This window comes from Sapajus apella, unplaced genomic scaffold (assembly GCF_009761245.1).
Source record: "Sapajus apella isolate SASKATOON/1434 unplaced genomic scaffold, GSC_monkey_1.0 scaffold64, whole genome shotgun sequence".
Taxonomy (NCBI): domain Eukaryota; kingdom Metazoa; phylum Chordata; class Mammalia; order Primates; family Cebidae; genus Sapajus; species Sapajus apella.
Window position 1 is genome coordinate 4,080,899 of NW_022437004.1, and position 19,057 is coordinate 4,099,955.

Sequence of the window (19,057 nt, forward strand, 5' to 3'; positions counted from 1 at the left end):
TACAGCAAAAGCAGCATGAAGAGGAAAATTTACAGCTGTAAATATCTACATTAAAAAAGATGTCAAATTAGCAACTCACTTTATACCTTAGGGAATTATTACCTGAGGAAAAAGAAGAGCAAACTAAACCCAAAGCCAGCAGAAGGTAGGAAATAATAAATCTTTAGAATAGAGATAAGAGAATATTGGATCTTTTAGTCACAAATACTCAGGAGGCTGAGGCAGGAGGATCACTTGAGTCCAGGAGTTGAAGTCCTGCCTGGGCAACACAGAAAGGCTCTGTCTCAAAAACAAAAACAAAAAACCCCCACCTGAGCCTCCCTCTAATTAAAGAAAGTTGGTTCCTTAAAAAGATCAACAGGCTGGGTACAGTAGCTCAAGCCTGTAGTTCCAACACTTTGGGAGGCCAAGGCAGGTGGATCACTTGAGGTCAGGAGTTCGAGACCAACCTGGCCAACATGGTGAAACCCCATCTCTACTAAAAATACAAAAAAAACAAAACAAAACAAAAAAAAAAACAAAAATTACCTGGGCATGGTGGCGGGCACCTGTAATCCCAGCTACTCGGGAGGCTGAGGCAGGAGAATCATTTGAACCTGGGAGGCAGAGGTTGCAGTGAGCCGAGATCGAGCCATTGCCCTCCAGCCTGGGCGACAAAAGCAAAACCCCATCTAAAAAAAAAAAAAAAAAAGATCAACAAGATTGATAAAGGAATTGGAATTGACCATTTAAAAAAGAGAGAGAAAAGAATACAAGTGACAAATCAGGAATAAAAGTGGGAACACTGCTAACAACCTTAAAAATTAAAAGAATCATAAGAGAATACTGTGAATAACTAAATGCCAAAAAACTAATCTAGAAGAAATAGAAAAATTCCTAGAAACACAGAAATTACCAAAATGTCAAGAAGAAATAGAAGATCTGAACAGACCTATAAGTAAAGAGACTGAATTAAGAATCGAAAAATTCCTCAAATGGAAAAATCCAGCACTATGTGGTTTCACTGGTAAATTCCATGAAACAAAATTAACACTAATTATTCTCAAACTCTTTCAGAAATGGAGGACAACACTTCCTAACACATTCTAAGCAGCCAGCATCACCCTAATATCAAAGCCAAAGATACTGAAAGAAAACTACAAACAAATATCCATTATGAAAACAGACACAAAAATCCTCAACAACATACTAGCAAACTGAAACCAACGGCATATTAAAAGTATCATATAACATAACCAAGGGCTTTATCCCAGGAATGGCAGGATAGTTCAACATAGGAAATGCAATCAATGTAACACATCATATTAACAGAACAAAGAAAAAACACTACATGATCATCTCAATGGATGCAGAAAAAGCATTTGACAAAATTTGACACCACTTCATGATTTAAAAAAACAAAAAAACAAAAAACTCAGCAAATGAGTAATAGAAGCAGAGGTCCTCTACATGATAAAGAGCATCTATGAAAAACCCATAGCAAACATCATACTCAATGGTGAGAGACAAGTTTTCCCCCAATATCAGTAAAGAGACAAGGCTATCACTTTTACCATTGCTAGTCAACATTGTACTAAAAGTCCGAGTCAGAGCAATTATGCAAGAAGAATAAATAAAAGGCATCCAAATTGGAAAGGATGAAGTCAGACTATCTCTATTTGTGGATGACATAATTCTATTAACAGAAAATCCCTTAGTATCCACACACGAAAAAAACAAAAAAAACCTGCTAGAGCTAATGAACTAATTAAGCAAACTTGCACGCACAACACCAGCATGCAAAAATCAGTTGTGCTTCTATATAACAGCAATGAATGATCCAAAAAGAAAATTAAGAAAATAATCCATTTGCAATAGCTTCCAAAAGAATAATTAAAAAAAATAATAATAATAAGTGTAACCTCATGACTAGCCTGGCCAACATTATGAAACGCTGCCTCTACTAAAAACACAAAAATTAGCTGGGCACGGTGGCGGCCGCCTGTAATCCCAGCTACTCAAGAGGCTAAGGCAGGAGAATCACTTGAACCCAGGAGGCAGAGGTTGCAGTGAGCTAGGATCGCAGCACTGTACCACAACCTGGGCGAGAAGAGCAAAACTCCTCCTCCTCAAAAAAAAAAAAATAAATAAAATAAAAAGAAGGGAAAGTAAAAGACTTGTGCACTAAAAACTACAAAACATTTTTAGAAAAACTTACAGGCCTAATTAAATGGAAATACTTCCATTTAATTAAGATGGTAAAATTCCCCCAAAGTGATCACAGATTCAACCCAATCCCTATCAAAGTTCTAAAGGCCTTTTTGCTGGATCGTAAAAGCTTATCCTCAAATTCATATGGAACTGAAAGGGTCCCTAACAACAAAAACGATACTGAGAAAGGAAAAGGAGTACTCACACTCGCTGATTTCAGAACAGTGATTACAAAACTATAGTAACTGTGTGGTAGTAGCAGAAGGGCAGACATATAGACCAATGGAATAGATTTAAGAGTCCAGAAATAAGCCCAATCATCTATGGCCATTTCCAACTAAGTGCCAAGACCATTCAATGGGAAAAAGAACAGTCTTTTCAACAAATGGTACTGGGACAACTGGATAACCACGTGCAAAAGAATGAAGTTGGAGGCCTGTCTCACACCAGGTACAGAAATTAAATCAAACTGGATAAACGGTCTGAATATAAAAGCTATATTTGTAAAGCTCTCAGAAGGCATGGGTTGGATCTTCCTGACTCTGGATTTAGCAATGGATTCTTAGCTTTGACCTCAAAAGCACAAACAGTAAAAAAATAAATACAGAAACTGAACTTTAACAAAATAAAAATCCTTTGCACATCAACAAATATTACTGAAATACATTTGGTAAATGTTTAATATCCAGAACATATTAAAAAACTCACCAACAAAAAGACAAGTAACTCAATTTTTTAAATGAGCAAAGGACTTGAACAGACTTTCTTAAAAGAAGAAATATAAATGACCAAGTCCATAAAAAGTTGTTTAACATCATGGTCATTAAAGAACTGCAAATCAATACTACAATAATACCACTTCGTGCCCATCAGAATAACTTTAATAAACAAACAAAAAAATGAAAACTTATTAATAAGTTCTGACACTGATGTAGAGAAACAAAGACCCTCATATACTGCTGGTGGGAACGGTGAATCTACTATGGATAATAAGGTTAGCAGTTCCTAAGTTAAGACAGAATTACCATATAATCCAGCAATTCAATGCCTAGATATACATTCAGGAGAAATGCAAACTCGTATCCACAGAAAAACTTGTACACATATGTTTATAGCACTGTATTCATAAATGCCAAATAGTAAAAACAACTCAAATATTCATGAAGGAATAATATGTAAATTACGGTATATCTATACAGTGAATTATTATTTAGCCATATAAAGAAATGAAGCACATGCTACAACTTATATGAACCTTGAAAACATGATGCCAAGTAAAAGAAACAAAAGTCATATATTCTACAGTTTCTCTCATATGAAATATACAGAACAGGAACAGGCAAATATTCAGAGACAGAAAGTAAAGGTTTACGGTGAAAGAAGGGGGCAAATAAAAAGTGACTATGTAATGAATATATGGTGTTTTTATGGGGTGATGAAACACTTTAGAAATTAGAAAGCTAGTTGTTGCACAAGAGTGTAAATAGAGTAGTCTCTCCTTATCTACAGTTTTACTTTTCACAGTTTCAGTTACCTGCAGTCAATCACAGTCCAAAAACATTAAATGGAAAATTTTGAAATATGCAAGTTATAGGTTTTAAATTGCTATTCTACGGAGCTTGATGACATCATACACCATCCGACTCTGAGGAACGTGAATCATCTCCTTTGTCCAGTGTAAGTGTTCTCCACCCATTAGTTACTTAGTAGTCATCTCGGTTATCAGATTGACCGTTATGGCACTGAAGTACTTTTGTTCAAGAACCTTTATTTCATTTAATAATGGTCCCGAAGTACAAAAGTAGTGATACTGGCAATTCAAGTTATGTCAAAGAATTGACAAACTGTTTCCTTTACATAAAAAGGTGAAAGTTCTCAATAAGAAGAGAAAAAAATATGCTAAGGTCACCAAGATCTACAGTAAGAACAAATCTTCTACTCACTGAATTGCAAAGAAGGAAAACCTGGGTGCGGTGGTGTATGCCTGTAGTCCCAGCTATTCGGGAGGCTGAGGCAGGAGAATCACTTGAACCTGGGAGGCAGAGGTTGTAGTGGGCCAAAATCACGCCACTATACTCCAGCCTGGGCGACAGAGCAAGACTGTCTCAAAAAAAAAAAAAAAAAAAAAAGGAAAAAAAGAAAAAAAAAAAGAAATTTATGCTAGTTTTGCTCTTGTACCTCAAACTCCAGAAGTTATGAACATGGTTCATAATAAGCGCTTAGGTAAGAAATAAAAGGCATTAAATATATGGGTTACAGATATGAACAGAAATCTGTCTGACTGATGGCAATAAGGTTTGGAACTACCTATAATTTCAGGCATCCTCTGGAGGTCTTGAAATGTACTCCACGAATAAGGAGGGACTACTGTTCACTAAATATCAATGAATTGTACACTAAAAATGGTTAATTGCATGTAATGTGAATTTTACCTCCATTTAAAGAAAAAGAAAGTCAATCATAAAATGTCCCATGTCCTGATGACACCCAATCTAGGACAAACTTCCACTTCCTTGGACCCTCTCCAAACTACCCAACTGAAGCCCAAATCCTGAAATAGGTTCCTTCTAATACCCTCTTAGTAAGCCACCCCCAAGTTTTCTTTAGTGTGTGCCCCTCACTGCAACAAGTAAAAAATGTGTTCAACTGCAGGTGTCCTTGCTACTCTTTTTGGATGGAGGACATTGACAAGACTAACAATTTCTCAACAGAAACAACAGACAGCAGAACACAAAGGAATAACATCCTCATTAAAAGAAAATAACTGCCAACTCAGAATCCTAGAAAATCATCATTCAAAAGTGAGGGTGAAATACAGAACATGACCAGACAACAAAAACGAAGAGACCTTCTCACTACAGACGTACACTATAAAGGATGCAACAGCAAGTGTTCTTCAAAAATAGAAAATGATCACAGATGAAGAACTGAAGATGGAGGATAGAATAAAAAGTGATACAAGTGGTAAATATGTCGGTAAATCTACATAGCAAAAAGATGTTTCACGGTGGCTACAATATATATGGAGTTTAAAAACACAAGAGTATAGTAGCAAATAAATTGAATAAAGGGTAGAGTATAGAAGGGAATCAATGGGATTAAAGTGTTTTAGGTTTCTTGCATTGTCTGGAAAGATAAAACAATGAACAAATTATTGAGCTAATCTAATTTACTTGCTCAAATTTAATTTGATTAAATTTAATTTAGTGGCGATTTGATTGAATTAGATCAGGGGTACGTTCTGTAATCCCTAGGACAAGAGGTCTGAAAAGTGTGATCTGTGGGCCCTGGGGGTCGTCCCTAAGACCTTATTAGTGGATATTCAGAAAAACAAAGCTATTTTCATAAACAATACTAACACCTTATCTACCTTTTGCTGCCATTCTCTCACAAGTGTACAATGGAGTTTTCCAGAGGCTATATAACATACAATATCTTAACAGAAGCAGATATGAGACTCCAACTGCCTTCTATCAAATGAGACATTAAAGAGATTTTTAACACATGTAAAAGAATGGTACTCTTCACACTAAATTTTGTTCTGGAATGTATATTTTTCTCAAAATGGTGTTATGTTCACATGTAATGGAGTATTATTTCAAAATAAAATAAACATTTAAAATTTAATTTCAAAAGCAGTAAATATTGTTCTCAACTGGGATCAATATACTTGGAAATGTCTAGAGACTTGGCTGTCACATTGGGTGAGTACTACTGGCATCTAGTGAGTATAGGATAGGCAAAAATCCTCTTACACATAGAGTCTCCATGTACACACAGTCTACAGAAAAGAAAATTATCTGGCCCAAAACGTCAACTGTGCCAAGGCTGAGAAGCAACCTTGATATAAGCAATAAATATCCTGATATAATCATATAAATAAAAGCTATCTTAAAAAGTTCAAAGGGATCCTGAGAACAAAGAATTTCAATCTCACTGAGCCAAATAAACAGATAATGTGCCATTCATGAACTATAAGACCTAATATCATAAAGATGTTAACTCTATCTCAATGAATAGATTCAAGTTTCATAAAACTTATATGACTAAAAATTTATGGAAAGCAATGAGACAAAGTAGGAGGACCTGCCTTGGTAGATATAAAGACTTATCATAATGCCATGTAATTAAAACACCATAGTGTTGGTGCTTTGGATAAACCAAAGTAGACCAATGGAGGAAAAATTAAAAAACAACAACAAAAAACAGAGTCCATAAACAGACCCACAGATACACTATGGTCACTTTATTTACGTCAAAGGCAATACTGTAGAGCAGTTGGGAAGTTATCTTTTTAATAAACGTCATATAAAACGTATATTCACATGTAAGAAAAGGTGATCTCTATGCTTCACATATTATATAAAAATCAGTTCTAGACAAAAGGTAGATGTAAATATATAATAAACAACATACAAAACAATAATCAGTTCTAGGTAGATGGTAGAAAGCAAAATAATAAAGATTCTAGAATGATGTTTCTCAATCACTAGTGACACCCTGGCTAGATGTTTCTTTTGTGCATTGTAGGATGCTTAACATTTTGTACACATTGTAGGACATTTACCAGCAGCACTAGTCCAACTCGCTAGATGACCAGAGTACTCCACTCACTCAGTTATAAAAACTAAACATGTAGTCACACTGCCAAATGTCCCGCTGAGATGGTGGGAGATGTGGGGTTAGAGATGAGGGAACTGCTTCTAGTTGAGAAGCACAGTTTCAGAGCATAAGAGAGTTTCTTCCTGTCCTTGGAGCAAGAAAAGACTTCTTAAATGGGACACAAGCAGCATTAACAATAAGAGCAAACAATGATAAACTGGACTATACTAAAATTAAGACCTTCCTTTCATCAACAGATAACATTAGGAAGGTGAAAGTCAAGCCAAAGTGGATTATATATATATATTTTAAATGTAATAAAGAGTCCGTATTTAGATCATATAAAAAACTCCTAAAAACAAAAGAAGTACAGAAACCCCAATAGGAAAAAAAGGGCTTGTATGCATAAACTATATAATTCCTATTAACCAGTAAGACAGAAAGAGAAAGCTCAATAGTAATTTTTTTAATGTGGTAGGGAGAGGAGAAGAGACTTTGCAAAAGAGGATACCCAAACAACCAGTATATTTATGAAAGGGTATTCAATTTCATTTGGATCAGGGAAATGCATCTTTAAGAAGAATAAAATTAAAGAGGATATTAATACCAAGTGTTGCTGAGGATACAGAGCAACAGGAATCCTCACTCACTTGATGGGATTGATACAATCATTTTGAAAACAATTCTTGCATCATATTCTAAATTTGAACATACATACGCTGGTCATACCAATGACCCAGATTCTATTCTTGGTACACACCTAATATAAATGTTGCACATATGCACTAAGAGACATGTACAAGAATGTTCACAGCAGCATTACTCAGCCCAAATGTCTTATAGTAACGTGACAAATTGTGATAAAATTATACAAGTGAACCATAGCTACATCTGACAAAATTCTCAACTCTCAAACATGTTGAACAAAATAAGCTAGAACAAATAATACTTCTGTATAATTCTATTTCTATAAAAGTTCAAAAACAAGCAAAAAAAAAAAGGTTATTTTCTTTGAAGTTAGGCAAGTGGTTAATCTGGGAAAGAAAAAAAAGGGAGTGACTGAGAAAAGAAACATTGGGGTTTCTGGGTTGCTGGCAGTAATCTATTTCTAGATCTGTGATGGTCATGGAGTGTTTATTTTATGGTGATTCACTGAGCTGTACCCTACACTCCATGCATTTTCCTTTAAGTATTATATCTAAATTTTTTAAATGACACAGAACACTATATTTTATATGCTTTGTATGTGACCTAGAAAACGATACATTATACAAATACCTTAACAATTATGATATTAGATGTCAATTGCTTGGGAGTAAAAATTACATCTGGAACAAAATAACTTTCTTCTTCTTATACTTCAAGATCGTTTGTCTAATTAAATAAAACAATTACAATATCTTTAAAAGGACTGCTTGATTTTTCAATATATTTGCAGGAAGACATCATTCAATATATTTAATTTTTCTGTTTACCTTTAAGTTTTAATCTTTGGAAAAAATTTCAATTTCTAACTTTATATAAGAGAAAATATATACCTTGGAAAACATTAATTACTATTAAAGAAAAGTTGAAGATGTTTGTTTCTAATATTAAAATTCTATTTTCTCACATTTGGACAAAGAAGAAGATTAAGACAGAATGATAAATGACAACTGACCGAAAGATTTCTATCAAAAATTTATATACTTCCCTACCCACCAAACTAAGCCTTGGTTTATATATTTATATTCCATGATATTGTAATAAAACTCTGCAATACCAATTATTTTATTTGCAAAAGAATCAAACATTTACTGTATTAAGTTGCTCAGTATCAAACAGTTGCCCTCTGAATTTAATCATTTACACAAAACAGTACAGTTAACTGTGTACAATCTGATTCATTTTTAAGCCACATAGTGCCACCAAGTGGTAACAAATTCTTTTTCCAAAATAGCACACTGAAGCAACAGAAAAAGCTATACTGGAATATTATACTGGAATGGAAAAATCAATCTTTGAACAAATGTAAGTAAGACTGTGAAATATCTTAGTATGAAACTTTAAGAGGTCAACTTTTTTGAAAAAGCGTTATATACATTATCTTGTGACAGAGTTTAGTTTTAAAGTTAAAAATTTTATTGGAAGGCAAGGAACTATGAATATAATCCTGTAGCATTTACTTTTTGTTGCTTGTTTTTAAATTCCCCACATTTCATTAGAGGACACAAATCGCTTTACTAATTAATGAAACATATACACATACACACTAACACAACAAAAGACCTGGAAGGTTTCGTAACAATCTGTTACCTTTGTTAAGTACGGGGAAGGAGTGTGGAGAGTTAAGTTTTGCTCCTTAGTTAATATTTGTATTAATTTGCTATAATAACAGAAAACACTATACTGGATCTGTATAGCTAGAACTGCCTCTTAACAAAGTCCTCCAACTGGCGGCTTAAACAAAAATTTATTGGCTCAAAAATCTGGGAACTGGAAGTCCAAGACAAAAGTGTCAGTAGGGTTAGTTCCTTCTGAGGACTGTGAGGAAAGATCTGTTTCAGATTCCTGCTTGGCTTCTAGAGAGCCATCTTTTTCCTTGTTCTCTTCACATAGTCTTCCTTTGATTAGTGTCTCGGTATCCAAATTACAGCTAGTGCTCGACTTACGACCACGGTCGGAATGGTACATGCAGAGATGGTAGTGCTGCCGGAAGCTGGTCCACACTGTCGTATGCCCAGCTGGGCAACGTTTGTGCTGCCAGACGCGGAGCAGTCGTGGCTAGCGATTGTGGTCGTAAAGTCGAATGGTCGTAAGTTGCATAGGTTGTAAGTTGATCAATACCTGTACCCCTTTTTATAAGGATATCGGTCATAACTGGATAAGCGCCCTCCCTAATGACTTCATTCAACTTGATTACCTCTGTAAAAATCCAATCTCCAGGTTGGGCAAGGTGGCTCATGAGGTCAAGAGATCAAGACCATCCTGGTAAACATGATGAAACCTTGTATCTACTAAAATATAAAAATTAGCTGGGTGTGGTGGCATGTGCCTTTAGTCTCAGCTACTCAGGAGGCTGAGGCAAGAGAATTGCTTGAACCCAGAAGGTGGAGGTTGCAGTGAGCTGAGATCACATCACCGCACTCCAGTCTGGTGACAGAGCAAGGCTCTGTCTCAAAAAAAAAAAAAAAAGACCCTATCTCCAAGTAAAGTTATACTCTGAGGTAGAGGGGAATATAATTCAACCCTTAACACTATTCTTCTTTTCTGAAATTTTTGAATATTTTTCTTATTTAAAAAGAGGACAAAAAATAATTCCTAAAAGTTGTAAAATAACAGAATACTATTTTACAATATAAAATGTTATCAGCAAAACGGATTAAATTTGGATGTAAGTAATAAGAGTCGTACAGTTCATATCCAATGCACTTTGTCCTAAATCCCATCTCCCACCAACTCTCTTTCTCAATGTACTCATATTGGCCTTGCTATTTCTTGATTACGCTCTGGGTATTTAGCACTTAATATTCTCTGCCTGAAGTTCTTCCTCCAAATACTCATATGCATCAGTTCTTTCACATTTGTGTCTATCTCTTTCTTAATTCAACATAGGCCATCCAAAATAAAGTTACTAGGAGAGCACTTTCAGCAACTTTCTACGCCACTCTCTGCCAATACTTTTCTTTATAGTACCAACACCTGATACTTTATTATTTGATCAGTTGGTTTTTTCTCTCCACTACAAAGTAAGCTTCTTGAGGATAGAGACATATTTTGTTCACTGAAGTACCCTTGACATCCAAAATAGTGCCTAGAGTGTTAAACACAATTTGTGACTACTTTTTTGTTCATTATCATAAAGTTTCTTAAAGTTAATCCACCTCTGACTTCTAAGTAGAATCTACCGTTCCCTTAACTAATCATTTTCTATACACAGAGTCATCTTTAGACTTCTCTGTAAAACATATTTTCCCTTCCCTCAAGGCATAATCCCAAATCTTTTTTGCAGTTGAAATGGTTTTGCCGTGCCCTGCCTATCTTTCCACTGTAGTCTCAGACTCTCCTCCCACCAGTTCTCAGTGAGCCAAAGTACAGGCCTTCTCTCAAATTCCCCAAACATTCCTCTTCAACATAGAGCCTCTGTCCATGCAGTTCCCTTGGTCTGGAATCCTCAGCCCTCCATCACACAAATCTAGTTAACTTTAACTCAGAATCTCCTTCAGATCACAGCTCTCAAGGTCACTTACTCTGTGAAGCTCTCCTCAATCCACTCTGTGTCAAGTTCCTTTGACATATGCTCTTAAAGAACTGTTCCTTTCAGAGCTTTCAAATATTCAGTTGATGATTACTAATTAATATCTCTCTCCTAATGGACCTAAGTTCCAAAACACAAAAATCTTCCCTTTGATTCCAACAGAATGGGAACCAATTCTTCTATTGCATATGCTGTTTTGAGCAACTAAAAGGTAGTAGTCAACCTGATGAAGGAACACAGACAAAACAGGCCAACTATAAGTGAATAAGACCCTGAAATCAGCCAACTATTGGAATGAAATACAACGAATTTTCCTTTTATTAACTTCAACTTAATTTTCATCAGACACACTGCATATTTCTGGGTAGCCTCCTCCCCCTAGCCACCAGTGAGTACACAAAAAGATCCAAGCTTATTTGAATATTCAAACATGCAATCAATTTAAAAGTGTATGAGAAGTAACAGAAACTGTCACTATATACCTTACCTCAATTAGTGATATACCTAAGCCATAGCTTCACTCACATCCCTAATCATCAGTGATTTTGGAGTGTTTTATAAATATTTAATATAGAAAATCTATGTCTGTAAATGTACTGATATGTACTGAAAACTTTAAAGGCTGTGTATGAGATATAATTTACAACAGGGTAATATCAAAATATAGTACCGCATAGGCAACTTTGTCCCAAAATTAAAAATTTATCAACTAGCGAATTTCCTTTCAAACTGTATATAAACATTTTAATATATTTCAGTTTTGGGGGTGAGCCTCTCATTTTAATGTGATGTGTGAGAAACAGACTTTTTATAATGGTTCTAATACTAATCATTACTATTTCTCTGAAATAAGAAAATAAGGATAATTTAAATCTCTGCCACATTTATTGTTGTATCATTAATTTTCTGATGCCTAAACAATGACTATCCCCAGATTAAACTGTGTAATTTTAACAGACTGTACAAACATTCACTGCTTCCTTAAATATCATAGTGGTATTTAAAGTGGACTAAATAAAATATTTAAATAACTTTGAATAATAAATGATACAAAATATGTTGTAATTTGCTTTCAGATTTATGATTCTTTTCCTAAATACTTTAAGTATACCTTTCAAGATATATTGATAAACAAATATGTTTAATATAAATAAATATATTTATCAGTGTATCTTGAATGCATATATGCGTACCTAGATGCATTTATCCCATTTACTTGCCATAGCAAACCAAAAGTCACACATCTGATTCAGTGCACCACATCTTGTTATTACATTCTAAAAGTATGGTTAAATATTCATTACAAAAATCAAAGTCGTCATTGTTGGCAAATTTTCTTCAGTAAGCAGCATCTGATAAGTCCAAATAATTTAATTCCACTCATTAATTCATTAGCTATAAAGGCAACACTTTGAATGCAATGTTACAGATTGAATTGTGTTCCCCCCAAAATTCATATGTTAAAATTCGTTAAGTTAAAATGAAGCCATTAGGGTAGGCTCTAATCCAATCTAACTAGTGTCCTTATAAGATCAGGACATACAGAGAGACACTAGGGATGGACATGCACTGAGAAAATGCCATGTAAGGACACAGCATGAAAGTAGCCATAGTGACTTGGTTAGCCATTTGCAAACCATCTTGGCCTCAGGAGAAGCCAAGCCTGCCAATATCTTGATACTGGACTTCTAGCCCCCAGAAATATGAGAAAATAAATTTCTATTAGGCTACCCAGTCTGTGGTACAATAGTCACCCCTTATCTGCAGTTTCACTTTCTGAGGTTTCAATTACCCAGTCAACTATGCTCTGAAAATATTAAATAGAAAATTCCAAAAATAAACAATTAAAACCTTTCAAATTACACACATTTCTGTGTAGTGTGATGGGCAATCTCACACTGTCCTCCACTATCCCACCCTGATTATGAATGAACCATCCCTTCGTCCTGTGTATCCATGCTGTAGATGCTCCCTGTCTATTAGCCGTCTTAGTTGTCAGATCAATTGTCTAGTATCGTAGTGCTTGTGCTAAGTAAACCTTACTTTACTTAATTGTTCTATTATTATTGTTTTAAATCTCTCATTGTGTCTAATTTATAAATTAAACTTTATCTCAGATATGGATATGTAGAAAAAAAAACAGTGCATATAGAGTTCTCTACTGAGGTTTTAGCATCTACTGGAGGTACTGGAATGTATCTCCCACGGATTAAGTAAATCTACTGTAGTTTCTTAGGGCAGCCCTAGCAGACTAATATACTCAATCTGGCAAAACAAATAAGACGTTTTAAATCACACTGCATTTAAGTTCTACTGTGATATACATGAATATTTCTATCTTCTGAAAACACAAAACTAAGGTCACCTCCATCATGCTTTATGCTAAATGCTGAGATGTGAGAATACCAGTTTAAACATATGAACAACTTTGCCTAAGAAAATACTTGGTTCTACCTATTCATATTATTGCAACCCTACAGAGAATGAGATTAGTAACTGGAAAAGTACCTATGTTAATTTCCTTAAGTAAACAACTTAGCTCCTATATAATTGACATATAAAACATGTGGATCTCCTTTCAGCCCATACAATAGAAAACTTGTATTCAGGGCCCTTGCAAATGACCTTAATCAAAATAATTTGGTACGTATCCTTTCTTGTGGCTGAGAAAATTCTAGAACTAGTATTAAGAACCTAGCTGTGCTTCAGATAAACTCAGGAAACTTAAAAAAAAAAAAAAAAATAACAGACTAGGCCAGCCATGGTGGCTCACGCCTGTAATCTCAGCACTTTGGGATACCAAGGTGGGCGGATCACCTGAGGTCGGGAGTTGGAGACCAGCCTGACCAACATGAAGAAACCCCATCTCTACTAAAATCACCAAATTAGCGAGGCATGGTGGCGCATGCCTGTAATCCCAGTTACTTGGGAGGCTAAGGCAGGAGAATGGCTTGAACTGGAAGGTGGAGGTTGTGGTGAACTAAGAACACACTACTGCACTCCAGCCTGGGCAACAAGAGTGAAACCACATCTCAAAAAAAGTTAAAAAAAAAAGAGAGACTGTACAACTCCTCCCCTGGAATTTGATTCCACTTCACTAAGGCCTACAGACTTTTTAAAGTACTCCATGCAACTTGGATGTGTAGCCAAAATAATCTAGAGAATTTTTAAGTATTTCTGTACTTGAAGAGTTTTTAAAAACTACTAATGTTCAGTCCCCTTCTGAAAAATTCCAATCTAAGTGACACTGGCAACGGGGAGTGTGTGTGTGTGTGTGTGTGTGTGTGTGTGTGTGTGTGTGTGTGTGTATGCGTATGCAGTATCTCCTTTGGCATTGTAACATGCAGCCATAAGTTGCAGCCATAAGTGACTCTGGCAATGGTGTGTGTGTGTGTGTGTGTCTGTGTGTAATACCTCCTTAGGCATGGTAATGTGCAGCCATAATTGAAAACAATGGTCTAGAGTTCAGATATTATATGATTATCATGTGTGAAGCATATACAACCAAATACTGGAGTGTATAAGTGATTATCTATTAAAAAATTATATACTATCGCTTATATTACATTGAACTGTAAGTATACACTGTAGTATGGCTTCACTTGAAAATTATCTGCATACCTTCATTTATCCAGGTAGTAGAGAGAGTAAGAACCTCAAACAAAATACTAGCAAAAATTCAACAGCACATGACAAGGATTATACGCTGTAACCAAGTGAGATTTATTTCTGGAATGCAAGGATACCTCAACATAAAAAAAAAAATCAATGCACAGCACATTAACAAAAGAATGGACAAAACCCATGACCATCTCAATTGATGCAAAAAGAAAAGACAAAATTCAATATTTTTTTGTTAATAAACACATTCAACAAACTAGGAATCGAAGGAAACAACTTCAATATAATAAAAGTAATATCCGAAAAGCCCATTTCTTTGGTGGTGAATAGAGTCTTGCTGTCACTTAGGCTGGAGTGCAACGGCGCGATCTCAGCTCACTGCAACCTCTGCCTCCCAGGTTCAACTGATTCTCCTGCCTCAGTCTCCTGAGTAGCTAGAATTACAGGTGCATGCCACCACACCCAGCTAATTTTTGTATTTTTAGTAGAGATGGGGTTTCACCATGTTGGCCACGCTGGTCTTGAACTCCTGATCTCATGATCCACCCACCTCAGCCTATAAAGTGCTGGGATTACAGGCATGAGTCACCATGCCCAGCCAAGAAAAGCCCACTTCTACATAACATTGTACTAGAATTCCTAGCCAGAGTACTTAGGAAAGGGGTGAGGAGAAGAGGTGGGAGGGAAGTAGGGAGGGAAGCGGGTAAGGAAGGTGGGAGGGAGGGAGAGAAGATAGAAGGGAAGGAGGGAGGCAGGCATCCAATTTAGAAAGGAAGAAGTAAAATTATCTGTTCATAGAAGACAGGATCTTGTATGTAGGAAACCCTAAAGACTTCATACCCAAAAAATTATTAGAATAAAATAATTCAGCAAAGTTATAACATACACAATGAAAAGACAAAAATCAGCTATGTTTTTATACACTAACAATGACCAAACTGAAAAGGAAATTAAGAAAACAATTAAAATATCACCAAAAAAAAAAAAAATCAAATACTTAGGAATACACTTAACCAAGGAATACACTTAACCAAAAGGCTGGTATACTGAAAAACTACAAAATGATGCTGAAAGAAGTAAAAGCCAGAACTAAATAGAAGCAAATCCCCTGTTCACAGACTGTTAAGATTTACCATCAAGATGTTAATACTATACAAAGGAATACATGGATTGAATGCAATCCTATCAGAATCTCAATTCTTTTTCAGAAATGGAAAAACATAACCTAAAATTCATATGGAATCTTAAGGAACCCCAAATAGCCAAAACAATCTTGAAAAAGAACAAAGTTGCAAGTGTCACACTTCCTCATTTCAAAACTTCAAAGCTACAGCAATCAAAACAATGTGATACCAACATGAAAACAGACATAAAGACCAACAGAATAGAATAGAGTGCCTGGAAATATACCTGCCTATGTGGTCAAATCATTTTCAACATCCTTGTCAAGACCATTCATGGGGAATAGACAGTTTTTTCAGCAAACTGAAGAAAGCTGGATAAATACATGTAAAAGAATAAAGCTGGACTCTTAACTTGCACCATATACAAAAACTCAAAATGTGCTAGGTGCAGTAGCTTGTATCTGTAATTCCAACACTTTGGGAGGCCAAAGAGGGTGGAATTGCTTGAGCCCAGGAGTTTGAGACCAGCCTGGGCAACATAACAAAACCCCATCTCCACAAAAAATACAAAAATTAGCTGGGTGTAGTGGCACACACCTGTAGTCCCAGTTACTAGGGAGGCTGAAGTAGGCATGAGCCCAGGAGGGGCTGCAGTGAGCTGTGATTGCACCACTGTGCTCTGGCTTGAGCGACAGGGTCTCACTCTGTCTCAAAAACAAGTAACACAGAAGAAAAACATCATGACATTAGATTTGGCAAGATTTATTGAATCTGACAATAAAGGCAGAGGCAAAAAAAGTAAACAGATAAATCACACTATATCAAACTTAAAAACTATGTCTCAAAGAAAATAAGAAAATAAAAAGGCAACCTTCATAACAGGAGAAAATATTTGCAAATCATCTATTCCGGTAAGAGGTTAAAAATCCAGAACACATAAAGAAACCCTACAACTAAACAACAAAAACCGAACAAGATTTTTAACATGGGCAAAGGACTTGAATAGACATTTCTGCAAAAATGATACACTGATGGCCAAAAAGTATATGAAAAGATTTTCAACATCACTAATTATTAGAGAAATGCAAATCAAAACCACAATGAGATATCACTTCACACCTATTAGGAATAGAGGAAAACTACCTCAGCATCATAAAAGCCATATATATATGTTTTTTTAATTACTTTTTAAAATTCTGGGGTACATGTGCACATCGATGTGCAGGTTTGCTACATAGGTAATATGTGCCATGGTGGTTTGCTGCACCTATCCAGGTATTAAGCCCAGCATGCATTAGCTCTTCTCCCTAATGCTCTCCTCCACCTCGCCCTCCCCGAACAAGCCTCAGTGTGTTGTTCTCCTCCGCATGTCCATATGTTCTCATTGTTCAGCTCTCACTTATAAGTGAGAACATGTGGTGTTTGGTTTTCTGTTCCTGTGTTAAGTTTGCTGAGGATAATGGGTTCCAGCTTCATCCATGTCCCTGCAAAGAGCATGATCTTGCTCAAAAGCCCCACAGCAAACATAATAATGATGAAAGGCTGAAAGCTTTTCCCCTAAGGTCAGGAATAACACAAGTATCACCAGTTTTGTGACTTCTATTAGACATAGTACTGAAGTTCTAACCACAAAAATGAGGCAAGAAAAAGAAATCAAAGAAATCCAAACTGGAAAGGAGTTAAAATTATCTCTGTTCACAGATGATATGATCTCATATGGAGAAAACCCTAAAGAGTCCATAAAAAATTTACTGCTAACAAATGAATTTGGCAAAGTAGCAGGACACAGTTAACACACAAAAATCAGCTGCATTTCTATACGCTAAAAATGACTGATCCAAAAGGAAATTAAGAAAATTCCATTTATAATAAACCAAAAAGAATAAAATACTTAGAAATTAACCAAGTCAAGACTGATATGATGAAAACTACAAAGCATTACTGAAAGCAATTACAGAATACATGAATAAATGAAAACATTCCATGTTCATGGATTGGAAGACAATACTATTAAGATGTCAATACTACCCACAGCAATCTATAGATTCAATGCAACCCCTGTTAAAATCTCACTGGTAGTTTTTTTGCAGATATAGGAAAACCTATCCTTAAATTCACATGCAATCTCAATGGACCCCAAAGAGCCAAAACAAACTTTAAAAAGAACAACGAAGTTGGAGGCCTTACACTTCCTAATTTCAAAACGTATTAAAAATCAACAGTAATCAAGACAATGGTGGTACTGGCATAGAGAGAGAGACATATAAACCAATGGAACAAAATAGCCAAGAAATAAACCTGTGTATTTATGGTCAAATGGTTTTTGACAAGTGTGCCAAGACTACAAAACAGAGAAATGGGTCTTTCCAATACATGGTACTTGGAAAACTGGATATCCGCATGCAAAAGGAAAAAGCTACACCCTTATCTAATACAATACATATGAATTAACTCAAAATGGATAAAGACCAAAACATAAGACATAAAACTATAAAACTCCTAGGAGAAAACATATGCCAAAAACTTTGTTACTCTGGATTTGGCAGTAATTTCTTAGCGATGGCTCCAAAAGCATAAGTAACAAAAGAAAAAATAGAACCAGGTGTGGTGGTTCACACCTGTAATCCCAGTATTTTGGGAGGCCAAGGCAAGTGGATCACTTGAGGTCAGGTGTTCAAGACCAGCCTGGCCAACATGGTGAAACCCCATCTCTAGTAAATAAACAAAAATTAGCCAAGAGTGGTGGCCTGCACCTATAGTCCCAGCTACTTGAGAAGCTGAGGCATGACAATTGCTTGAATCCAGAGGCAGAGGTTGCAGTGAGTCAAGATTACACCACTGCCCTCCGACATGGGCAATAGAATGAGACTCTAAGAAAACAAACAAACAAAAAAGACTAATTGAACTTTGTGAAATGCAAAAATTTTTGTGGAACAAAAGATATACATAGTAAAGACAACCAATGGAATGGGAGTCTGCAAATAATACATCTATTAAGAGATTAATATCTAGAACATATACAGAACTCCTACAACAGAAAAAAAAACATGATTAAAAAATGGGCAAAAGACTTGTATAGACATTTCTCCAAGGACATACATATGGCCAACAAGCATATGATAAGCTCAACATCACTAATTATTAGACAAATGCAAATCAAAACCATAATGACACATCACTTCATAGCCACTATCAAAAAACAAAAACAAAATATCAAGTGTTGGCAAGGTTGTAGAGAAATAGGAACATTTGTGCACTGTTGGTGGGAATGTCAAAAGGTGCA

The 19,057-nt window shown here is 35.6% G+C and overlaps 1 protein-coding gene and 1 long non-coding RNA gene across 14 annotated transcripts in view; both read right to left on the reverse strand.

Annotated features, from left to right (window-relative positions):
- ZNF644 (zinc finger protein 644) overlaps window positions 1–19,057 on the reverse strand; it is a 106,011-nt gene that overhangs the window by 41,242 nt on the left and 45,712 nt on the right. The window lies entirely within an intron of this gene.
- On the reverse strand, window positions 1,662–18,472 carry LOC116529930. The gene is made up of 2 exons (XR_004259745.1): window positions 17,753–18,472; window positions 1,662–2,218 (listed from the first exon to the last, which is right to left on the reverse strand). It is a non-coding gene; the product is annotated as an uncharacterized LOC116529930 (long non-coding RNA).